Source organism: Heterodontus francisci, unplaced genomic scaffold (genome assembly GCF_036365525.1).
Source record: "Heterodontus francisci isolate sHetFra1 unplaced genomic scaffold, sHetFra1.hap1 HAP1_SCAFFOLD_761, whole genome shotgun sequence".
Lineage (NCBI taxonomy): Eukaryota > Metazoa > Chordata > Chondrichthyes > Heterodontiformes > Heterodontidae > Heterodontus > Heterodontus francisci.
Window position 1 is genome coordinate 200,514 of NW_027140274.1, and position 26,267 is coordinate 226,780.

At 43.4% G+C, this 26,267-nt stretch overlaps 1 non-coding gene across 1 annotated transcript; it reads right to left on the reverse strand.

Annotated features, from left to right (window-relative positions):
• Positions 1-10,781: 10,781 nt before the first annotated feature.
• Positions 10,782-10,855, reverse strand: trnat-ugu (transfer RNA threonine (anticodon UGU)). The gene has a single exon. It is a non-coding gene; the product is annotated as a tRNA-Thr (tRNA).
• Between the last annotated feature and the right edge of the window lie 15,412 nt (positions 10,856-26,267).

The window sequence follows — 26,267 nt, forward strand, 5'->3', positions numbered from 1 at the left end:
GAAAATACAAGCGAGCAATACTGGTAGGGGATTGTATAGTTCGGGGAACAGATAGGTATTTCAGTGCTCGCAAACCAAGTTTCCTCCTTGGTGCAAGGATCATGGATATCACTGAGTGGCTACAGAGCATTCTGGAGGGCAAGGATGCACAGCCAGAGGTCGTGGTCCACATTGGTACCAACGATATAGGAAGAAAGAGGGATGAGATCTTTCAGGCTGAGTTTAGGGAGTTAGGAAAGAGATTAACAAACAGGACCTCAAAGGTAGTAATCTCCAAATTACTCCCAAGGCCACATGCTAGTGAGTATAGAAATAGGAGAATACACCAGATGAATGCATGGCTGGAGAGATGGTGCAGGAAGGAGGGCTTCCGATTTCTGGGGCATTGGGACCAGTTCTGGGGAAGGTAGGACCTATATAAGTCGAACGGTCTACACCTGAACAGGACCGGGATGAATATCCTTGCAGGTGCTGTTGGGGATTGTTTAAACTAATTTGGCAGCTTGATGGGAACCTGAGGGCAGTTTCAGACAGGGCAATTTCAGGGCAGGGAACGGGAGGCAGAAAATTAGCGAATGACTCTGAAAGACAGAAGAAGCAAAGTTTAAAAAGTGTGCAGCAGAGGAATTTGGCAGTGTTAAAGGATATGTATTTATTTAAAGAGGCAACTTGATTGAAACATATCAGATCCTGAGGAGTCTTGAGAGGGTGGATGTGGAAAGGATGTTTCCCCTTGTGGGAGAATCTGGAATTAGGAGTCACTGTTAAAAAATAAGGGGTCACCCATTTAAGACAGAGATGAGGAGAATTTTTTTCCCTCAGAGGGTGGTGAGTTTTTGGAACTCTCTTCCTCAATAGGCGGTGGAAGCAGAGACTTTGAATATTTTTAAGGCAGAGGGACATCGATTCTTGATAAGCAAAGGGGTGAAAGGTTATCGGGGGTAGGCGGGATTGTGGAGTAATCAGTTCAGCCGTGAACTTATTGAATGGGGAAGCAGGGTCCAGGGGTCGAATGGCCGACTCCTGCTCCTAATTTTTATACCTGTATGTATATTCATATAGTAAATAAAGCTGATGAGATGAGGGCACAGATAGACACATAGAACAATACAGCACAGGAACAGGCCATTCGGCCCTCCAAGCCTGCGCTGATAAAGTAACATCACACTTTTTATTTTTATTTAGAGATACAGCACTGAAACAGGCCCTTTGGCCCACTGAGTCTGTGCTGACCAACAACCACCCATTTATACTAACCCTACAGTAATCCCATATTCCCTACCACCTACTTACACTAGGTGCAATTTACAATGGCCAATTTACCTATCAACCTGCAAGTCTTTGGCTGTGGGAGGAAACCGGAGCACACGACGAAAACCCACAGGGAGAACTTGCAAACTCCACACAGGCAGTACCCAGAATCGAACCCGGGTTCCTGGAGCTGTGGTGCTAACCACTGCGCCATTGTGCCCACACATGGTAACACAATATCATTGCAATAAGGGAAACTTGGCTTAAAGAGGGCAAGAATGGCAGCTCAACATCTCTGGGTATAGAGTTTTCATGTGGCATAGGGATAAAAAAGGTGGGAGTGTAGCATTATTAGCTAAGGAAGGCATACAGCTTTGAGGAGGGATTATATGCTAAATGAATCATCAAATGAGGCCATATGGGTGGAGCTCAGAAATAAAAAAGGGGCAGCCACACTACTAGGAGTGTACTGTAGACCCCCAAATAGTGAGAGAGAGATAGAAGAACAAATATGTAGGCAAATTGCTGAGTGCAAAACTATAGGGAAATAATAGTTGGGGATTTCAACTATCCCAATATCAACTGGGGTACAAACAGTGTGAAGGGCACAGAGGGCACAGAATTCCTGAACTGCATTCAAGAGAACTTTAATAGCCAGCACATCACAAGCCCAATGAGAGGGGGCACAATTCTAGATGCAGTCTTCAGTAATGATACTGGGCAAGTAGCAGTGGGTGACCATTTTGGAGATAGCTTTTTTTTATTCATTCATGGGATTTTAGGCATCGCTGGCCAGGTCAGCATTTATTACCCATCCCTAATTGCCCTTGGTAAGGTGGTGGTGAGCTGCCTTCTTGAACCGCTGCAGTCCATTTGGGATAGGTGCACCCACACTGTTATTCAGAATGGAGTTCCAGGATTTTGACCCAGTGACAGTGAAGGATCAGCGATATAGTTCCAAGTCAGGATGGTGTGTGTCATGGTGGGGAACTTGCAGGTGGTGGTGTTCCCATGCATTTTCTGCCCTTGTACTTCTAGTTGGTAGAGGTCACAGGTTTGGAAGGTGCTGTTCAAGGAGCCTTGGTGCATTGCTGCAGTGCATCTTGTCGATGGTACACACTGCTGCCACTGTGCGTCAGTGGTGGAGGGAGTGACTGTTTGTAGATGGGGTGCCAATCAAGTGGGCTGCTTTCTCCTGGATGGTGTTGAGCTTCTTGAGTGTTGTTGGAGCTGCACCTATCCAGGCAAGTGGAGACTATTCCAACACACTCCTGACTTGTGCCTTGTAGATGGTGGACAGGCTTTGGGGAGTCAGGAGGTGAGTTACTCGCCTCAGGATTCCTAGCCTCTGACCTGCTCTTGTAGCCACGGTATTTATATGGCTACTCCAGTTCAGCTTCTGGTCAATGGTACCCCTAGGATGTTGATAGTGGGTGATTCAGCAATGGTAATGCCATTGAATGTCAAGGGGAGTTAGTTCGATTCTCTCTTGTTGGTGATGGTCAATGCCTGGCACTTGTGTGGCCCGAATGTTACTTGCCGCTTATCAGCCCAATCCTGGATATTGTCCATGTCTTGCTGCATTTCTACACAGACTGCTTCAGTATCTGAGGAGTCATGAATGGTGCTGAACATTGTGCAATCATCAGCGAACATCCCCACTTCTGACCTTCTGATTGAAGGAAGGTCATTGATGAAGCAGCTGAAGATGGTTGGGCTGAGGACATTACCCTGAGGAGCGCCTGCAGTGATGTCCTGGAGCTCAGATGATTGACCTCCAACAACCACAACCATCTTCCTTTGCGCTAGGTATGACTCCAGCCAGTGGAGGGTTTTCCCATTGACCTCAGTTTTGCTCGGGCTCCTTGATGCCATACTCGGTCAAATACTGCCTTGATGTCAAAGGCAATCACTCACACCTCACCTCTTTTGTCCATGTTTGAACCAAGGCTGTCATGAGGTCAGGAGCTGAGTGGCCCTGGCAGAACCCAAACTGAGTGTCACTGAGGCAGGTTATTGCTGTGAGTGCCGCTTGATGGCACCTTCCATCATTTTACTGATGATTGAGAGTAGACTGATGGGGCCTAAAGTGATGGAAGGTGTCATCAACATTGCCATCAAGCAGCACTAGCAGATATGTCCTTTAGGATTCGGCCAGTAGAGATGCTCCCGAGCCACTCTTGGTGATGGACATTGAAGTCCCCCACCCAGAGTACATTCTGTGCTCTTGCCACCCTCAGTGCTTCCTCCAAGTGCTGTTCCACATGGAGGAGTACTGACTCATCAGCTGAGGGAGGGCAGTAGGTGATAATCAGCAGGAGGTTTCCTTGTCCATTGTTTGATCTGATGCCATGAGACCTCATGGGGTCCAGAGTCGATGTTGAGGACTTCCAGGGCAATTCCCTTTCTACTGACACCTCTGGTGAGTCTGTCCTGCCCGTGGGACAGGACATACCCAGGGATGGTGATGGCAGTGTCTGCGATATTGCCTGCAAGGTATGATTCTGTGAGTATGACTATGTCAGGCTGTTGCTCTCCCAACTTAACACAAGCCACCAGATGTTACTAAGGAGGACTTTGCAGGGTCGACAGCGCTGGGTTTGCCATTGTCATTTCTGGTGCCCAGGTCGACGCCGGGTGGTCCGTCTGCTTTCATTCCTTTTTAATGACTTCGTAGTGTTTAGTTTCAACTGAGTGGCTCGCCCGGCCATTTCAGAGGGCATGTAAGAGTCAACCACATTGCTGTGGGTCTGCAGTCGCATGCAGGCCAGACAAGAACAGCAGATTTCCTTCCCGAAAGGGCATTAGTAAAGCAGATGGGTTTTTACAACCATCAACAATGGTTTCATGGCCATCATTAGACTTGCTTTTTAATTGCAGATTTATTATTTGGATTTAAATTTCAATGGTGGGATTTGAACCCACGTCCCCTGAGCAATACCCTAGGTGTCTGGGTTACTAATCCACTGACAAGTCTACTGACAAGACCACTACGCCACCACCACCCCTAGTGACCATGCTGCAATTAGTTTTGGCATAATCATGTAAAAGGACAAAGATACAACAGAAGTAAAAGTTTTAAATTGGGGGAAGGCAAATTTTACAAAACTGAGAGGTGACTTGGTGGATGTGGACTGGATACAACTACTTGAAGGAAAGCCCAAAGATGTTCTATCAGTACATTAAGAGCAAGAGGATAACTAAGGAAAGGGTACGGCCTATCAGAGATGTACAAGGGAACGTATGAGTGGATGCAGAAGATGTGTGTGGGGTTCTTAATGAGTTTTTGTCTCTGCCTTCACAAAGGAGAGGGATGATGCAGACAAAGAAGAGGAGTGTGAAATATTAGATACGATAAGCATAATGAGAGTGGAAGTACTAGAGAGTCTGACATCCTTCAAAATGAATAAATCACCAGGGCCGGATGATTTGCATCTGAGGTTGTGACAGGAAGCCAGGGAGGAAATAGTGGATGCGCTGAGGATCATCTTCAAATCCTCACTGGATATGGGGGAGGTGCCGGAGGATTGGAGGTCTGCGAACGTTGTACTATTATTTAAAAAGGATGTGAGGGATAGGCCAAATAATTATAGGCCGGTCAGTCTGGCCTCGGTGGTGGGTAAATTATTAGAATCAATTCTGAGGGACAGGATAAACTGCCACTTAGAAAGGCACGGATTAATCAGGGATAGTCAGCATGGATTTGTTAAGGGAAGGTCATGTCTCACAAACTTGATTGAGTTTTTTGAGGAAGTAACAAGAAACATTGATGAGGATAGTGTGGTGGATGTGGTCTACATGGATTTTAGTAAGGTCCCACATGGCAGACTGGTCAGTAAAATGAAAGCCCATGGAATACAGAGGAATGTGGCAGGTTGGATCCAAAATTGACTCAGTGACAGGAAACAAAGGATAGTTATCGACGGATGTTTTTGCGAATGGAAAGCAGTTTCCAGTGGCATTCCACAGGGCTCAGTGTTGGGTCCCTTGCTGTTTGTGGTATATATTAATGATTTGGAATTAAATGTGGGAGCTATGATTGGGAAATTTGCTGATGACACAAAAATTGGCCGTGTAATTGATAGTGAGGAGGATAGCTGTAGACATCAGAATGATATGAATGGATTGGTTGAGTGGGCGGAAAAATGGCAAATGGAATTCAATCTGGAGAAGTGTGAGGGAATGCATTTGGGGAGGGCAAACAAAGCAAGGGAATACACAATAAATGGGAAGATATTGAGAGGGGTAGAAGAAGTGAGAGACTTTGGAGTGCATGTCCACAGGTCCTTGAAAGTGGCAGGACAGGTAGATAGAGTGGTGAAGAAGGCATACAGAATGCTTTCCTTTATTGGCCAAGGTATAGAATAGAAAAGCAGGGATGTAGTGCTAGAACTGTATAAAATGGCGGTTAGGCCACAGCTGGAGTATTGCGTACAGTTCTGGTCATCACATTACAGAAAGGACATAATTGCTCTGGAGAGAGTACAGAGGAGATTTACAAGAACGTTGCCAGGGCTTGAAAGTTGCAGCTATGAGCAAATATTGGAGCGGCTCGGGTTGTTTTCCTTAGAACAGAGGAGTCTGAGGGGTGACTTGAATGAGGTGTACAAAATTATGAGGCGCCCAGACAGAGTGGACAGTAAGGACCTGTTTCCCGTGGTGGGGAGGTCAGTTACCAGGGGGCACAGATTTAAGGTGATTGGTAGAAGGATTAGAGGGGACATGAGGGGAAACGTTTTTACCCAGAGGGTGGTGGGTGCCTGGAATTCGCTGACAGGAATGGTGGTGGAGGCAGAAGCCCTCAACTCATTTAAAAATACCTGGACATGCACCTGAAGTGCTGTAACCTGCAAGTCTACGGATCAGGTGCTGGAAGGTGGGAATAGATTGGGTGGCTAGTTTTTTCGGCCAGAGCAAACGCGATGGGCTGAATGGACTCCTTCTGTGCCCTAATTTTTCTATGATTCTATGGAAATTGCCAGCACTGACACAGATCATTTCATTAGTACATTGATATTGGACTGACTATAAGGAGAAGCTAGTTAAACACATAATGGTGAAAGGAATGGAAGATAGCATTGGTTGTTCCAGATGAAGAGGGATAGACAGCGGTGTGGGTACAGCAGACTTCAGACAGTAATCAGCCCTTTCAGATGGGTGGCTCTGAAAAGAGCCTTTGCGTATTTGAAAAAATTCTGGCAGATTGACTTGGTTTTGGTGCCCGGAGCGCTGGTTTTCTTGGGCAGCAACACGGCCTGGATATTAGGCAGCACCCTACCCTGAATGATGGTCACCCCTGCAGCTTGTTGAGCTCCTCATCATTGAGGACGGCCAGCTGTAGGTGTCTGGGGATGATGCAGGTCTTCTTGTTGTCCCGGGCCGCGTTACCGCCCAGCTCGAGCATTTCAGCGGTCAGATACTCGAGCACAGCAGCCAGATAGACCTGGGCTCTGGCACCCACACGCTCAGCATAGTTACCCTTTCTCAGGAGCCTGTGAACACGGCCCACCGGGAACTGCATTCCAGCCCGGGAGGAGCGAGACTTGGCCTTGGACCGAGCTTTCCCGTTGGTCTTTCCTCTTCCAGACATTTCCACAATCTCACAAATACTTTCACAATGAATGGATAATTTCGTCAGCATTAAACATACACATGGGGTAGTCAGGATGGTCGAGCAGTCTGAGACGGTTCATTCAGATCACAATTCTCTCTGCAGGGGTGGGTTCAAATTCCCCTTCTGATAAGTTGTGTTTTGACATGACTAGAGGTATTTGGGAGTAGCGATGAAGAACAAACAGAGATCATGAAAGAATATTGACAAGCAAAATCAAAACAAATCCAAAGATGTTTCATCAATACATTGCAGTCAGAGGCAACTGAGGAAAGAGTAGGGCCCATCAAAGACCTAAAAATGTAACCTATGTGTCAGTGTGGAAGATGTTGGTATGTTTATTAATGAATATTTTACTGTCTTCACAAATGAGGGGGTGATGCAGATATTGTAATTAAGGAGAAGGAGTGTGAAGTATTGGACATGATAAACTGAGGGAGAGAAGAAGTATAAATGGGATTAACATCCTTGAAAGTGGATAAATCATCAGGGCCGGATGAAATGTACCACAGGCTGTTAAAAGAAGCCAGGAAGGAAATAGTGGAAGGTCTGACCATCAGTTTCCAATCCCTCACTGGATACGGGTGTGATGTCAGAGGATTGGAGGTCTCGTAACACTGCAATAAAAGCAAAATTCTGCAGATGCTGCAAATCTGAAATAAAAACTAGTTGCATTGGAAATACACAGCAGGTCTGGCAGCAACTGTGGAGAGAGAAGCAAAGTTAACGTTTCTGTTCTGATGAAAGGTCACTGACCTGAAATGTTAACTTTGTTTCTCTCTCCACAGATGCTGCCAGACCTGCTGTGTATGTCCAGCACTTTTTGTTTTTATTGCTAACATTGCACCATTGTTGAAAAAGGAAGCGAGGGAACAATTAAAGGCCAGTCAGCCTAACCACAATAGTGGGCGAATTATTGGAATTAATTCTGAGAGACAGGATAAACTGTCACTTAGAAAGGCACAGATTAATCAAGTACCGTCAGCATGGATTTGTTCAGGGAAGCTCCTGTCTGACGAACTTGATTGAATGTTTTTGAAGAAGTAACAAGGAGGATTGATGAGGATAGTGCAGTTGATCTGATCCACATGGATTTTAGCAAGACTTTTGACAAGGTCCCACATGGCAAACTGGTTAAAAAAAATAAAAGCACATGGGATCCAGGGGAGTGTCGCAAGCTGGACACAAAATTGGTTCAGTGGCAGGAAACAAAAAGGAATTGGTTACAGGTGTTTTTGCAACTGGAGGACTGTTTCCAGTGGTGTTCCACAGGGCTCACAACTAGGTCCCCTGCTTTTTGTGGCATATATTAATGATATGGACATAAATGTAGAGGGCACAATCAAGATGTTTGCAGATGAAACAAAAATTGTCCGTGTTGTTGATCGGGAGGAGGATAGCTGTACACTGCAGGAAGATATCAATAGACTGGTCAGGTGGGCAGAGAAGTGGTAAATGGAATTCAAATTGGACAAGTGTGAGGTGATGCATTTGGGAGGTCAAAAAAGGCAAAGGAATACACAATTAATGGGAGAACACTGAACGGTGCAGAGGAAGTGAGAGACGTTGGAGTGAATGTCCACAGATCCCTGAAGTAGCAGTACAGGTCAATAAGGTGGTTCAGCAGGTATATGGAATCCTTTCCTTTATTAGCTGAGGTACAGAATATAAGGGTGATCTGGGTATCCATGTCAATAAGTCACTGAAAGCTAACATGCAGGTGCAGCAAGCAATTAGGAAGGCTAATAGTATGTTAGCCTTTATCACAAGAGGATTTGAGTACAGGAGTAGTGAATTCTTGCTTCAATTGTACAGAAACTTGGTTAGACAGCACTTGGAGTACTGTGTGCAGATTTGGTCTCCTTACCTTAGGAAGGATATTATTGCCATGGAGGGAGTTCAACGAAGGTTCATCAGACTTGTTCCTGGGATGGTGGGACTGTTCTATGCAGAGAGATTGGGAAACTGGGGCTGTATTCTCTAGAGTTTCAAAGAATGAGAGGTGATCTCATTGAAACCTACAAAATATTTAAAGGACAGTCAGGGTAGATGCAGCTAAGATGTTTCATCTGGATGGGGAGTCGAGAACCAGAGGCTCAATTTCAAAATAAGGGGGAAGCTCTTTAGGACAGAGATGAGGAGAAATTTCTTTGCACGGAGGGTTGTGAATCTTTGGAATTCTGTACCCCAGAGGGCTGTGGAAGCTCAGTCGTTGAGTATGTTTAAAGCAGAGATTGACAGATTTCTAAATACAAATGACATCAGGGAATATGAGGAAAGTGTGGGGAAAAGGGCATTGAAGCGGATGATCAGCCATGATCATATTGAATGGTGGGACAGGCTCGATGGGCTGAATGGCCGACTCATGCTCCTATGTTCCTAACTCCACATGATCGGCGAGGCACAGCCTCAGGCCGACTTGTCAGGTGGTGTAAACAGATATCACTGCTTCTGATCTTCACCAGAACAGAGAGTGAGATGTAACATTGATCATCAAACAGACTGTGAGAGAATACAACAGAATAAAACACATGGAGAGACACTGTGGAATAACAAATCGATTTGATTGGAACATTGACTTTGATTGGAATGGATAAAACACCAGAAACAGCAGATTAAATTGGGATTCTCATCATTCTATTGATCTGGGACAGAAAAGAGAAACTGATGGAAAGAAGGGAAGAAGGAAGAAAAGAAAGGATGGAACTGTTCAGTTTTTTCAGTTTTTTCACTTGCCCATCAAAGCTGGATAAAAAAAAAAGTTGCAAATAACAGAGAATTTCACCAAAAAGGGAGATGAAATGCTGCCGAAACCTTGGATCGAAGGATGCCCCAACAGATCACCTGTTTAACTGTCTCCTCACTGGGGGATTTCAATCAGTGAAAAATATTATTCTCTACCTTTCTTTGTTAACTGAACCCAGAACTGTCACTTGGAATTAATATCTGTGTTCCGACTCCTGAGTAATAAAATTATGAGTTTCTCGATATTTTCGGGACACATTTCCTGCTGAAAGAACTAAGAACTCTTTTCTAATTTACACAATACGAGATGCACATTCATCAAGCCTCCTAAGCTAGCATCCTTGGTGCTGCTCTCTCCTCCCAAACCTCATCTCCTGTGACTGTTACATCATCACTCTGACAGTGGGAGTGATTGATCCCAATGTCTTCAGCATTAACCCTTTACATCCTTATACTACACTGTCTGCCCAAAAAAATGGGTGGAGGGAACTTGATTTATCGAAACACTAACAGCTGCCAGTTGAAAATCAACTCAAATCCATCAGCGAGAGAGAGAGAGACTGTCAGAGAACTTCCTGCATCCAGTCCTGACCCTGTCACACTCAGCAGATGCTCACCCAGACCCCACTCTCATCAACACTGAACATTGTTACCGAGACACTTCAAATACTGTATATAAAAGGCTGGAAAGGTCAAAGTTCACACAGCTTTATTGAACAGAACAAAGTTTAATATCTTCTGACCGTTTCTCGGTAACCACATGAGGCATAGGTTTTCTTATTTGGTTCCTTTGATTTTTCTTGTTGCTGACTGACAAATATTCCAAACCTCAGATCAACCCTCCCACTTGCCTCATGTCCCAATCTCAGTCACAAGCAACACATAACGACACAAACACTCTGAAACAGACAACGCAGTCACACTTTCCTTCAGTGACATTAATGTCGAGCTGTTTTCCAGGTTGAATGCAACTGTGAACAAATTTGTATCAAAGCAGTTGCCTTTGAAATATCAGGACTGAATTTCTGTACAAGGAGTAACAGCCATTCCAAACTCACATCCTTCACAAGGCTGTGACGAAAATTCATCATGCAATTTGAATTCTCACTTAAAGTTCAGAAGACACAGATAGAAGCGATTGATCAGGTAACTTCGACATCACAAGTGTGAAATAAGGCTCAACTGGGAATTGAACCCAGGATCTCCTGTTTACAAGACAGGTGCTTTAACCAACTAAGCTACAGAGCCAGCTGCTGTTAAAGCTAAAATCAGAGGAGTGCACTATTTATTCTCATATAATAACAAAATCAAAGCAAAATACAGCAGATGCAGGAAATCTCAAATAAAAACAAGAAATGCTGGAAATACTCATCAGGTCTGGCAGCATCTGTGCAGAGAGAAGCAGAGTTAACGTTTCAGGTCAATGACCCTTCTTCAGACCCTTCTATATATTCTCATCCCACTTCTCCACAGGTCACAACATATATTTTAACTTTTCCCACTTCCTGAAACAGTCAATCATTTACTCTATTCTTCCCAGAATAGAAGACACTGACCATGTTTCTTTAATGAACAGCAACATTATCAGTTTATTACAGAACAAGTTTTAACTAGTCATGAAATAAAGCATAAATACACAGGTAGAAATTTTAAAAGTTCCCTTTTTACCTTAACCAACATTGAAAGCCCCTTTCTTCCCACAGCCCCACACATGCACACATACATACACCGGTTAACGGAAAAAAAAAGAATTATTTTTTACAATTCTGAGTTCTGTTAAAGACAAAAACAACACTTGGGCTGATTACTTGTTCATTCCTGAAGAAAACAGCAGATGAGATATGTTGTTCCAAAACTGGCACACAGTCTCACTTCTGAGTGTGCGTAGACAGGTCACTAGGGTCTTTTAGAACAGTTTTTTAGAGGCAGTGTTGAAAATTAATTTTAGCAGGCTTTCTTCAAAGACAGGAGAAGAGATGAATTGACACAGTGAAGTTCTCAGTGTCTTTTAAAGATTTGCTGCAAAACAACGTGGGTTGTGATCTTCTCTCCTTCCTTGACACTTCTTCAGGCTAACTTTATCAGCTGCTCACTCCAGAAGGTAAAACACAATGACTGCTACAAATAAAAGCTTGTGATTGTTCTGCCCTCTTCGGTGAGTGCTGCTGCTGCCGGGTTTGTCCAATCAAGAGGCGCAACTGACTTCTCTGTCCACATTTCCCCCTGTTACCAGGGTTTCTGTTCTACATTCAACTTGAGTCATGTGACAACCAGTAAACATAGTTGCCAAATTAATACTTTCAGTACCCTCTTGAAAAAGAACTGGTCTGACATTTATTAAGTTTCACGATGAATTCCTCAAAAAAATTTCACAAAAAAAAAATCAAAATCACTTCCATAACATCATGTACTTTCCCTGAGCTACAGGTTATTGCAAGTCTCTCTGGCTGTGTTTATTTTTGTTGATTTTGCACTCAGGTTCTTTCTGAATCCATGTGTTTGCAGAACTTTGTCAGTGAGAAACATGGAGATATGCTTAAAGATTTCCCTGCAAATTATTCATATCTCCGTCTTTCTCCGAACTTTGTAGAAACACATTAATGTGGGAATCACACACATCAGGCCATCAAACCTCTCCGTTAAACATTGAAAGGTGACAGTGTTTATTGTGACGGGGTTCCATTTATTCAGACACATCTGGTATAAAAGTGCTCAAGAAATGATTCACACAGGTAATGTATTTGTATATTCTGTGCATGACATAATGACGCAAATAAACAATTCCTTGCACTTGCCACGCTTGGTGTATATTTTCTCTGCTGATGCCCCCTGAATATATTGGAGAAAATGGTGATGAGGATGAGATAAAAGTCCGTAAATATAGGCAGCAAACAGCAGCAGGGACTGCAGTGAACAGGATCAGCTAGCTCCTGGTGACCTACCTGCTCGGATGGTTGAGATTTTAGGTGGATTGTGTGAAGCCTGGGCCACATAATGTCTCTTCAGTTGAATGAGATACCGCAGGGTCTTCCTGTGCATCTGATTCAAATTGCTTATTTGGGACAATATGGCTGCACACATATGGGATACAGCACAATGGTTTAGTAGTCCATCGCCTTAACCTCTCAGCCACCACGGCATCTGGCAAGTAATAGAAGCACAACCGTCACCTTCACACAGATCCTGACTGTGCAGCCAGCTGTGTAATGATGGAAATGTTGCTTCTGTAAGTAAATGAAATTTCCATCACATCAGGTCATGGCCTGTTGGGAATGGAGCGGTGTGAAACATTTCCAGACCATGTCCAACACGTTTCGACTCAGTGTGAAAACCCACCACGGAAAGACTGGAACATACAATCATTTGATCACAGCATGATTTACATCACTCAGACACCTGAACCATTCGGTCACTGACGAAGTCATGACGACTTCGAATTTCTCATGAAATGACAACTGAACTAACTGACTGGAAGAATTGCTTCAACTCCACGTGATCAGCGAGGCACAGCCTCAGCCGACTTGTCAGACGGTGTAAACAGATATCACTGCTTCTGATCTTCACCAGAACAGAGAGTGAGATGTAACATTGATCATCAAACAGACTGTGAGAGAATACAACAGAATAAAACACATGGAGAGACACTGTGGAATAACAAATAGATTTGATTGGAATGTTGAATTTTGATTGGAATGGATAAAACAGCAGAAACAACAGATTAAATTGGGATTCTCATCATTATATTGATCTGGGACAGAAAAGGGAAACTGATGGAAGGAAGGGAAGAAGGAAGAATGGAATTGTTCAGTTTTTTCACTCGTCCATCAAAGCTGGATAAACAAAAGTTGCAAAAGTTGCAAATGCTGCCAAAACCTTGGATCGAAGGATGTCCCAACTGTTTAACTGTCTCCTCACTGGGGGATTTGAATCAGTGAGTAATATTATTCTCTATTTTTTTTGTTAAATGAACCCAGAACTGTAACTTGGAATTAATATATGTGTTCCGACTCCTGAATAATAAAATTGTGAGTTTCTTGATATTATCTGGACACATTTCCTGCTGAAAGAACTAAGAACTCTTTTCTAATTTACACAATACTATATACACACTCATCAAGCCTCCTCAGCGCGCATCCTTGGTGCTGCTCTCTCTTCTCCCAAACCTCATCCCATGTGACTGTTACATCATCACTCTGACAGTGGGAGAGGTTGATCCCACTGTCTTCAGCATTAACCCTTTACATCCTTATACTACACTGTGAATAAAAAAATGGTTAGAGGGAACTTCCTTCATTTATCGAAACACCAACAGCTGCCAGTTGTCAACCAACTGAAACCCATCAGAGAGAGAGAGAGAGAGAGACTGTCAGAGAACTTCCTGCATCCAGTCCTGACCCTGTCACGCTCAGCAGTTGCTCACCCAGACCCCACTCTCATCAACACTGAACATTGTCACTGAGACCCTTCAAATAATGTTTATAAAAGGCAGAAAAATTCAAAGTTCATCGCAGCTGGATTGATTGAAACTACGATTAATATCTTCTTACCACTAGGTAACCACATGAGAAAGTCCTTCAATCATTAGCATAAATTATCAGCTGTAAGAATGTTTGTCATTGGGTTGAATCATTTCTGTGAGAGGAATGTTCCAGCATCATAAACCAGGGGAACGTGTTGACTGAGCTGTGTCTTCATCTCTTCTGGACAGTTCACCCTTCATTCTGCTCTGATTCACTTTCCCAAAGCGGATCTACAGATTCTCAAATCTGGAGACTGGGTTTTCTTATTCGGTTCCTTTTGATTTTTCTTCTCCTGAATGATAATATATTCCAACCTTGGATCAACCCTGCGTTGTGTCCCAGTCTCGGTTAAAAGCGACACATAATGGCACCAACACTCTGAAACATACAACATGGTCACACTCTGCTTCAGTGAGATTAATGTTGAGGCGGTTTCACTTCAAATGCAATTGTGAACAAATTTCTCTCGTGGAAATTGTGGGTGATTTGAGTATTTGCACTGAATTTCTGTGCAAGGAGGGACAGTTTCAAACAGCCATTCCCAAATCACTTCTTTCACAAAGACAAAGACTGTGCTGTCTTAACGTGTCACTCAACTTCACAAACAAATTTGAACTCAAAGTTCAGGGGAAGACAGAGTGGTGAATGATTGACAGAGTAATCTTTAAATCATAACTTTCCGTTTCTTCACTGCAGTGAGGCTTTGTTGGGGTCTGAAGTTCGGTTCTGCTGTTTATTAGACAGAGGCTTTAACCAACTAAGCTATCGGGCAAAATCTCAAACACATCCTTTCCTGGAGTTACAGGTTATTGCAGGACTATCTGTCTCTGGGTTCTTTCTGAATCCACAAGTTTGCAGATCTTTGTGAGTGAGAGACATGGAGATATGCTTCAAAGATTTCCCTGTAAATTATTCATATCTCCATCTTTTCCTGAACTTTGAACAAACACATTACTGTGGGAATCACACACATCTGGCCCTCACATTCATCCGCTAAACATTGAAAGGTGACAGTGTTTATTGTGAGGGGATCCATTTATTCAGACACATCTTGATCGGGACGTGTTTCACACATGTAATGTTTTTGTATATTATGTTTATGATGTAATATTGAAAATAAACATTTCCTTGCACTTGTCGCATTTGGTCTCCATTTTCTCTGCTGATGCCCCCTGAATATATTGGAGAAAATGGTGATGAGAATGAGATAAAAGTCTGTAAATATAGGCAGCAAACAGCAGCAGGGACTGCAGTGAACAAGAACAGCTAGCTCCTGGTGACCTACCTGCTCAGATGGTGGAGATTTTAAGTGGATTGTGTGAAGCCTGTGCGACAGACTGTCTCCTCAGTTGAATGAGATGCCCTAGGGTAAAGCATGGCTACCCGACCCGACTCCGACCAGACCGGATGACATGTGTCAGGTTCGGGTCGGGTCTCTCTTCCGTGTCCGGCATTCGGGTTCGTGACGGGTTGGGCTGGAGGCGGACACAGTGCTGCCTTGCTCAGGGAGGGAACTTCTGCATGATTCCGCAGGAATAGCCAGCTTTCGGAATGGAATATCACAACATTTGGACAAGGTATGTTTGATATAATTAACTTCATTATGGTAGTCGGGTCGGTTCAGGTCGGGTGCGGGAAAAAAAATCAAAGGACTCGGGCCCGAGTCAGGTTCAGGTTGGATGTGGTCAGGTCGGACCGGGTCGGGTTTCAATTTCATAAACGAGCAGGCCTTTACCGCAGGGTCTTAGTGTGCATCAGATTCAAAGTGATTATTTGGGACAATATAGCTGCACCCAAGGGATACATCAGAAGGCTAGGAACTTATGAGAGGGCTCGAGAACCATTCAGTTCATATATTGAAAGAATGGACATGTTTTTCAGAGCTAATAACATTTTGGAACTTGAAGGTGAAAGTGAAGAGGTCGAGACTCAGAAAAAGGCAATTCTTGAGGGCAAGAAAGTAATTTTGCGAATGGAAATTATCCTGGAAGTGTATGACATGCTAACAAATCTTCCTGCTCCCAACAAGGCAAAAGATGTGAATTCAAAACAATCATCACCAAGTTGGAGGAACATTTTAACCCTAAGCCACTAGAGATCACGGCAAGCTAGAAATTTGGAACCAGAAAGCAGAAAAGTAGTGAAATAGTTGGTGAGTACATTGTGGAACTGAAGAATTTATCACTACATTGCAACTTTGGCACATTCTTAGACCGTACATTACGAGACAGATTTGTGCTTATATTGGTGGATGAGAAAAAATACTAAACACGCAAAATCCTACATTTCAGCTGGCGTGTAAGATTGCTCTCTCCATGGAGATTGCATCAAAGAATGCTGGGGAATTTCGTCTTCTGCCAGTGACAGTAACACACTTCAGGAGAAGATAAAGAAACTGTCAAAATGGGCTTTCACATGGCAGATAAAATTTTACACAGAGAAGTGTAAAGTGATAAAGTTTGGGAGGAAGAATGAGACAATGTGCACCAATCTTAGAAGGTTTGAAAATGTTGCTAAAAGCAAACAGGACACTTGGCTTTATTTATAGAGGCATAGAGTAAAAGCAAATAAGTTATACTAAACCTTTATAAAACACTGGGGCCGAATGGCCTACTCCTGCACCTCCACAGAAAGCTTCCACTCCAGGCTCGGACACCCTCTTCAGGATTACTCTCCATACATCCTGCCACTCCACGCACGGATATCTCCCTCAGGATCAGATCACAGCTCCACAGTCCTGCCACATCCAGTCGTGAATGGTGGTGGATAATTTAATAACTAACAAGATGAGGAGGCTCCAAAAACACCCACATCCTCAATGATGGTGGAGCCGAGCACGTCAGTGCAAAAGGCAAAACTGAAGCATTTGCAACCATCTTCAGTCAGAAATATTACGTGGATTTGATCTGTGCTAATTTCAGCTCCTCATGCTCGCTGGTGCCTTGATTCTCTGGTGCTAATTTCAGAGTAAATCATGCAGCTTGACAATTGGAGCCAAAGAAAAAGACACAGGAGAGGTTGAAAGTGCCAAAACCTGGGATTGAACCAAGAACTGTGATTTTTAGTGCAATGCAAATCCAGCTGATCTCTTTCAGCCACACACTAAAACCAGCCTTCGCTCATTGCTTTGGAAGACGATATTTACATTCAAGTGTTTGTCAAAATTTACAGAACACAACATGAGTAATATTTCCCATTGTTTTCTCAGCACTGATGGAATGTGAAGCGGGAGACAGCCAGAAGTCCCACTGATGCACACTGACCCAGAGCTGAGAATGAAATGAGATAAAGTTCAATCTTTAGCAACGAGACGCTGGAGAGACGTAAGAGTCCTGAATCAAGGAGAGACTTTCTGATATAGTAAAAGCAAAATACTGCATATGCTGGAAATCTGAAATAAAAACAAAGGTGCTGGAAATACTCAGCAGGTCTGGCAGCATCTGTGGAGAGAGAAACAGAGTTAAAGTTTCAAGTCTGTGACCTTTCATCAGAACTGCCAAAGGTTAGAAAAGAATTAGGTTTTAAACAAGTGAAGGAGAGGGGCCTGGGGGAGAGAACAAAGGGGAAGGTGTTTGATAGGGCAGAGGGCAGGAAAGATTAAATAACAAAGTTGTCCTGGGACAAAGGCAAAGAGTCCGTTAATGCTTGTGGTCAAAGACAAAGCATTTGTCCAGAGAGAGTGTTCATAGCAGAATAATGAGCAGCTCTGACTGCATGAAAAACAGGCACATGGTTTTAAACACACTGTGTTTTGTGCTCCCCCTTTTGTGAATCCTTGTTCACAGCTTTCCAATTATAATGCAAAGAAATGAACACAAACAGGCTTTCTTTGGTTTAAAGAAGAAAAGTGAAACTTATTAAACTTGCTTAAACTTTAATACGGTTCATGCCTACAGATATACGATGCACCCATGCTAGCATGCACACGTGATATACAGATGCAGCTAGGGACAGAAAAAATAAAAGATAAAGTGGAACAGTTTGAGGTAATGTCTTGTTACTGTGCTTCGAGCTCACGGTATAGCACTTTTGTAGGTAATTCTTGCATTTCGCAGGGCCCAGTATTCTACTTAAACCTTGCACATGTTGGATACTTTTCTCTCTTTGAGATTCACATGTTTTCACAAGGTTCAGTTCTGTGGGAAAGAGATGGAGGCAGGCAGGACTGGAGAGGGTCTGCCCCATCTGGGAGCACATGGTGTTCTGAGTTCAAATCTGTGGCAAGTTCAAAAAACCAACAGTCAACTAGTCATGTGACTAAAACTGGTCTGACCACTTCTGCTGTGTATTGGGGAAGCAAAAGACTGCGTCCCTTTGTTTCAATACTGTTTGTTACTATGCAAATTTCTTTCCAGACAGGCGCTTGCAATTTTAAGTTTTAATGTTCATGTGGAAAAATCATGTGTGCCTCAGTCTTGGCAGGTGGGGTGGGGCGGTTTGCCTGACACCAGTCATGTTCTGAAGTTATTGAACTCAAGGTTCAGTCCACAAGGCTGTAGAGTGACGAATCGAAAGATCAGGTGCTGTTCCTCGAGCTTGCGTTGATGTTCACTGGAACACTGGAGCAGGCCAAAGACAGAAATGTTGACATGAGAGCAGGGGGAAGTGTTGAAATGGCAAGCAACCAGAAGCTCAGGGTCATGCTTTCGGACTGAGTGGAGGTGTTCCACAAAGCGGTCAGCTAATCTACGTTTGGTCTCCCCAATTTAGAGAAGACCGCATTGGGAACAGAAAATACAGTAAACTAAATTGAAAGAAGTACAAGTAAATCGCTGCTTCACCTGAAAGGGGTGTTTGGGGCCTTGGAAGGTGAGGGGAGAGGAGGTAAAAGGGAAGCTATTACACTTCATGCGATTGAATGGGAAGGTGCCGTGGGAAGGGGACGAGGTATTGGGGTTAATGGAGGAGTGGACCAGAGTGTTGCGGAGGGAACGATCCTTTCGGAATGCTGACAGGGGAGGGGAAGATGCATTTGGTGGTGGCATCACGCTGGAGGTGGTGGAAATGGCGGAGGATAATCCTTTGGATGTGGAGGCAGGTGGGGTGGAAAGTAAGGACAAGGGGAAACCCGTGGCGTTTCTGGGAGGGATGGGAAGAGGGGAGGGCAGATGTGTGGGAAATGGACCAGACACACTCCTTGAACTCTCTGCTGACGAAGTCTGAAAAAGGGAAGAACAACCACACAACAAGGGTCTCAAATCGAAGACCCTGGGATTAAAAGTCTCATTCTCTACCAACTGAACTAACAAGGCCTGATACAGTACTTCCACTCTGTCTGTTATTGGACGGATGCAGCTGTTGGCACCACCCCAAGGGCGGGCGTTTGTACACCAACCATGAAGCAGCTTCCTATTAATTCCCAAAATTATCATCTCCAACAAGAGAGAATCTAACTGTCTCCCCTTGACATTCAATGGCATTATCATTGCTGAATCCCTCACGATCAACATCCTGGGGGTTGCCAATGAACAGAAACTGAATTGGAACAGCCGTATAAATACCATAGCTTCAAGAGCAGGTCAGAGGCTGGGAATTCTACTGTGAATCACTCACCTCCTGTCCACCATCTCCAAGACACAAGTCAGGAGTGTGATGAAAGGCTCCTCACTTGCCTGGATGAGTGCAGCTCCAACAACACCAAAGAAGCTCAACACCATCCAGGACAAAGCAGCTCACTTGATCAGCACTCCATCCACCACGACCTCGACCACCTAGAAGGACATTGGATGAATGGCAACACCACCATCTGCAAGTTCCCCTCCAAGCTACACACGATCCTGTCTTGGAACTATATCATGATTCCCTCACTGTCACTGGATCAACATCCTGGAACTCCCTTCCTAACAGCAGGTATTGCGATGGCTCAAAAAGGCAGCTGACCACCACCTTCCCAACGGCAATTAGGGATGGGCAATAAATGCTGGCTTTGCCAGCAATGCCGACATCCCATGAAAGAATAAAAACGAGATTTGCCACAATGGTAGCAGGGTGAGGGATTTCAGTTATGTGGAGAGATTGGAGAAGCTGGGGTTGTTCTCCTTGCAGCAGAGAAAGGTCAGAAGAGATTTGACACATTTGCTCAAAATCATTTTAAATAAGGCGAAACTGTTTCCAGTGGTAAAAGGGTCAGTAAGCAGAGGACACAGATATCAGGTGATTGGCAGAAGAACCAGAGGTGACATGAAGAACCATTTTTTACACAGTAATGTGTTGTGATAAAGAAAGAAAAGACTTGCATTTATAAAGCACCTTTCAAGACCACTGGATATATCAAAGCACTTTGTAAACAATGACATACTTTTGAAGTGTAATCACTGTTGTAATGTCAGAAATGCAGCAGCTAATACCCAAAAACAGCAATGTGATAATGACCAACTGATCTGATTGAGGGGCAAATATTGATCACAACACCAGGGAGAATTGTTCTTCACTTGTTTGAAATTGCAACATGGGATCTTTTACATTCACCCAAACATGCAGACCAGGTCTTGGCTTAACATCACACCTGAAAGGCAGCACCTTCAACACCCTCAGTGCTGTACTGGAGTGTCAGCTGTGAAATCTGAACCCAGAAGCTTGTGATTTCGAGCTGAGTGTGACCGACTGAACTACAGCTTTTACCTGAGTCTCAATCCTTCTACCAACAGTTTCTCTCTATCAGGTCTGTCACGACCCCTCATGATTGTGAACACCTCTATCAAATCTCCTCTCTAAGGAGAACAACCCCAGCTTCTCCAATCTATCCACATAACTGAAATCCTAACCACACGTTGCAGAAAGGAATTTTTCCTCATGTTCCTTCTGGTTTTGTGAGTCACCTTAAATCTGTAACTTACGTTATGGACTGTTCAGCAGTTAGAAACAGTTCCTCAGTATTTACTCTACCTCAAACCTTCAAGGAAGCTCTGCAAAGTAACTGAAAATCAAGTTGTCAGAAGTGGGATTTGAGCACATGCCTCCAGTGAAAGCTGCAACCTGAACAGAGAAGCTGAAACCGCTCAGTCACCTCAACTGTTCAGACCTTTTTGACCTCGTCATCACTTCCGTACTTTGAAAGGTTCACTCAGTTCAGGAACTTATTCAATGTTACTGGAATGCTCAGTGATTGGGATATTAACTCCCCCGGGTTTTCCTGAGCTTGTTCTCGGTGTATGGGGATGTTTGTCCTGGGCTGTGGAATCTTGCATCCCTGTAATGGACATTAACCCACTGATTGAATCTGTATTCACTGCTTTCTGCTGGTGCTGGGTAATTGTGGGGCCGGAATGTTGCTGCTTGTCCCGGCCTCACTCACTCTGGGAAAGAGTGAATAATTGATGCGTCTGTTTCTGTATCTGAAATGTGACTTCGATCTGCTGTTATTAACCGAGGCAGCGCTGCAGCAGGATACGTTAATAATCTCTCACTAATCAACTGCAAACAGTCAGAATGTGTAACTTTGAGCAGCACTTTCTGCACCGTCAGGGCTGGAAAGTTGAGGGAGGGAGAGACACTGTCAGTATCTGAGTGTATACAGCACTGTACAGAGAAAGAGCCAATATACCGGGGCTGAGACACAGTGCATCTTTTCACATTTAATCACAGTAATATCCGGAGTCAGGAACTGAAAAGGATGAAAAACCAAATAGCAAGAGCAAAAATAAGAAAACTAAGCAATTATAGATTAGCTGATAAGCTTTCACTGTGTTACCTGGTAGTCTACAGTTTTATATTCAATGCTTTCTCCACTGTGGCCAGGGAATGGTTTCTTCTCAAGGGCTGAATATTAACAAAACTTCTTAGAATTTAAATCTTTTAAAATTAATTCCATGGAGCTAATGGGAAAAAGTCAAATAACTGCACCAATTATAGGAGAGCTGGTTGGTGATGACGTGGATGTGTCTGCAGTGTACAGGACCAGACTGTTTCTATAGATTCACAATAAACGTTCCATCTTTATTTATAACAGTGAAACTGATAGTGGACAATGGCTATTCTGGTTGCAGAAACCTGGAGATTTAACTCATTAACACCCTGCTTTCGGGTAATTTAGAAAGAACAACACCCAGCTCTGTCAGTTAGTGTGTTTGTTTGTTCACCCACAATTTGTTGGTTTCAGCACATAAAAGGATGAGGCTTTATTAACTTAAACTCTTCTACATCTGCTGTATTACTCTTGCTGTTGATTCTTCAAAGAAAAGGTTAATCAAGACTTTCTTTGTGAAATCCATGCTGACTGTGCTTTATTATATTTTCATTTTCATATGTACTTTCTACTTTTGGTGATTATTGTCATTTTTTATTGATTTTATTTTTATTTATTGCATTTATTGCCCATCCCTAATTCCATGGAGAATGTGGTGGTGAGCTGCCTTCTTCAACCACTGCAGTCGATGTGATGCTGTTCGGAAGGGAGTTCCAGGATTTTGACCCATCAACAGTAAGGGAACAGTGATATAGTTCCAATTCAGGATGTTGTATGGCTTCGAGGGGAACTTGCAGGTGGTGGTGTTCTCATGCATCTGCTGCCCTTGTCCTTCGAGGGAGTAGAAGTCACGGGTTTGGAAGGTGCTGTCTAAGGAGGCTTGCTGCCTTGCTGCAGTGCATCTTGTGGATGGTGCACACTGCTGCCACAGTGCATCGGTGATGGAGAGAGTGAATATTGTGAATGAGGTGCCAATCAAGTGGGCTGCTTTGTCCTGGATGGCGTTGAGCTTCTGAAGTGTTGTTGGAGCTGCACCTATCCAGGCAAGTGGAGAGTATTCCATCACACTCCTGACTTGTGCCTTGTCGATAGTGGACGGGCTTTGGGGAGTCAGGAGGTGAGTTACTCGCCGCAGGATTCCTAGTCTCTGACCTGCTCTTGTAGCCATGATATTTATGTGGCTATTGCAGTTCATTTTCTGGTCAATGGTAACCCCCAGGATGTTGATAGTAGGAGATTCAGCAAACGTAATGCTGTTGAACGTCAAGGGGAGATGGTTAGGTTCTCTCTTGTTTGAGATGGTCATTGCCTGGCACTTTTGTGACTCGAATGTGAAATATCCTTATTGTAGGGTATTGTATTGTACTGCACAGTGACAACACTTGGAAAGTCCTTCATTGGCTGGAAAAGGCTTTACAAGGTCCTGTGAAATGCATGTGTTGCTTTTTCCATTGTTATCAGTGTCATTTTGATCAAAAGATAGAATTCGTGAGCACAAAGTTTAAATCAATGTTGATTCAAATAATGTAAAAGCATCTATCTTCTTGCACTGTACTTAATAATCACCATCTTCCTATCCTTACAAAGTACAATGTTTTTGACCCTGAAATTGATTCCACAATCTCAGTCCCTCAGACAATTTCAGCCCAGTTCTGATGAAAGATCACAGATCTGAAACGTTAACTCTGTTTCTCTCTCCACAGATGCTGCCAGACCTGCTGGGTATTTCCAGCATTTTCTGTTTTTATTTCAGATTTCCAGTATCAGCAGTATTTTGCTCCTGTGTTACTTTGAAAGTTAAAACTGACCCACCTGTCTACAATTCACACTGGGGTCTCCCAAGAAATGATTCTGTATAATGTTGATGTAATGAATACAGACTCTGAGCACAGAGCTTCCTGTATGAAATTGGGGATATGAAAACCAGCAGACTCTGCAGGAATTTCCACTGGGAGCACAAATTCACAAAATCTACCTTTTATATATCGATTCATTTTAATTGTCCTTCTGGAAAATTATTTTGAAACAATTTAAACATCAACCCACAGCTCCATGACTGGGTCAATTATGAGGTCATCCTCTGACAGGTCATGTGACAGCTGGAGCCACAAGACATCAGAACCAGATTTGTGACTGGATTAAAACCCGGAATCCTGTCATCATGGCTTTTCAAATAAAGCTGTTGCTGTTTGAAAACACAACAGTTAAACTTTCTGCCTGACCATGAGGGGAGCTAGGGAGAAATTTACAAAACTCAATCCTTCAACAAAATAGTTCGAAAACCATTAATATAGAAATCATGTGAGGATTCATTTGCAGGAGAAACAAGCAAAATACAGAAAGTACAAAGGACAGCTGAAAAGGGAAATGAGATCAGCAAGAGAGTGTGTGAGAAAAGATTAGTGGGTCACATAACTGGGAACACTGAAGTCTTTTACCAACATATGGACAGTCAATGAAAGGGTGGGTCAATTAGGAGATCCTGTGGAGGCAGAGGGTGTGCCTGAGGCACTAATTAAGTACATTGCATCTGTCACAAAACAAGCAGATTGTGCAAATGTCACACAGTAAAGGAGGAGGATGTGGAGAAATTGGAGGGGATGAAAATAGATAAAGAGGAGATAATTACAAGGTTGGCAGTGCTCACAGTAGAAAAGTCACCCGGTCTGGATGGGCTGCATCCTGGGTTGCTGATGGAAGTAAGGGTGGAAATAGTGGAGACTTGAGCCAAAATCTTTCAATCCCCCTTTCTATGGGAATGATGCCAGAGGACTGGAGGATGCAGGTAAGCTTGGGTAGTTCGATCTCAGTTTAACTTGACCATTTTTATAATGTATCTGTTGTAATAACTAATAAGGTCAAGGAAGCCATTTTACAATTAACACATGACCAAAGGAACCATTTTGTGTTCAGTACGAACGTTTTTGTCCTGTATAATTAATGAGCAGCTACCCATCATGAAACAGATGATTGTAAAGGTAATGAACCTTGATTGAGTTATAAATAATGAATCTATAATCATTTTAGAGAGAATGGGTTTTCATTTAAAGTTAGTTCAATCTAATTACTGTGAGTTTCTGTGTCTGTGTGGGAAAGGGCAGTTTCAGTGAAATTTATTCAAACAATGGACCTTTCTAGGACACCTGAAAAAACCCATGGTCTGGTACATCGTGACCTTCAAGAGTCTCGATTTAATGAATAGGAAACTTGTTTCAGATCAGATTGGGAGACAGTGTGAAACCACTCCATTGTACTCATGTCTGAGATTCTGAGGACAGGTGACTGTTAGTGGAAGACATCATTAAGAACTTATTAAATGTACCTAGCAACAGCTCGGACCAAATATTATTTTACAAGGTGGTGTGATGGCCATCCAGGGGTTAAAAGTAGGGATTTTGTAAGGTTTCAGTGTGCAGGAACACGAGAAGATCTCAGGGGTAAAGGCTCAGATCATCAACCAAGTTCTCCACCTGATGAGGGATCTAGGCTGGACAAAGAGGACCGTGACACTCTGAGACCAAGCTCGACCAGTCCACACACCTGCTCGAGCAGTAAAGTTATATTGTCCAAGTTTGTTAAAGATAATTTTGCTTTCAATTATTAAGTACTATTTTACTCTCAATAAAAGTTCTGGACTTACTAATCAAGTATCCTACTTTAATTGGTTAACGTCATGCCCAAAGAGATTGTCCACAATAGACTTTCCAGAATTAAAAGATACATCTGCAAGGATTGCTAATTTTACAGCCCTGTTTAAAAAGAGAGATAAACCCAGGAACTGCAGACCAGTTAGTCTAATGTCAGTGATGGGGAAACTTTTAGAGACAAATATCCAGGAGAAAAATAACTGTCAATTGGTAGAACATGGCCTAATAAATGACAGCCAGTACAGATTGGTAAACAGAAGATTGGGTCTGAATTAATTAATTAATTTCTTTGATGAAGTTTCAGAGAGAGTTGACCAGGGTAGTGGGGTTGATGGTGTGTGTCTGGACTTCAAAATTGTGTTTGAAAAAGTACCATAAAATAGACTTGTGAACAAAATTCGAGCAGATGGGATTAGAGGGGGCAGTGGCAGCATAGATACAAAATTGGCTGAGGGACAGAAAGCATAAAGTAGGGTGAATGCTTGTTTTTCAGAATGGAGGGACTAATCCAGGAATGTCACTGTTGTTGCAGTATGTGCAGTGTCTGACCCTGAGCTGTCCGAGGGAGGGGGCTGTTTGTGATGTTCCTGTGGGGTGTATTATCATCAGGGTATCTCCCTGAGCTGTCACAGGGATGGGGCAGTGTGTGATATCCTTGTGCATGTCATGCAGGCCCACTGGCGTGTGGTTCCATCCTGATGCCAAGAAACAGAGCCCCATCTATGGGCAAAAAGTCTCACTTCCCTGTGGATGGCTTGAGAGAGAAGAAGGCTCAGGGAGTAAACCTGGACATTAAATCCGGAGTGGAG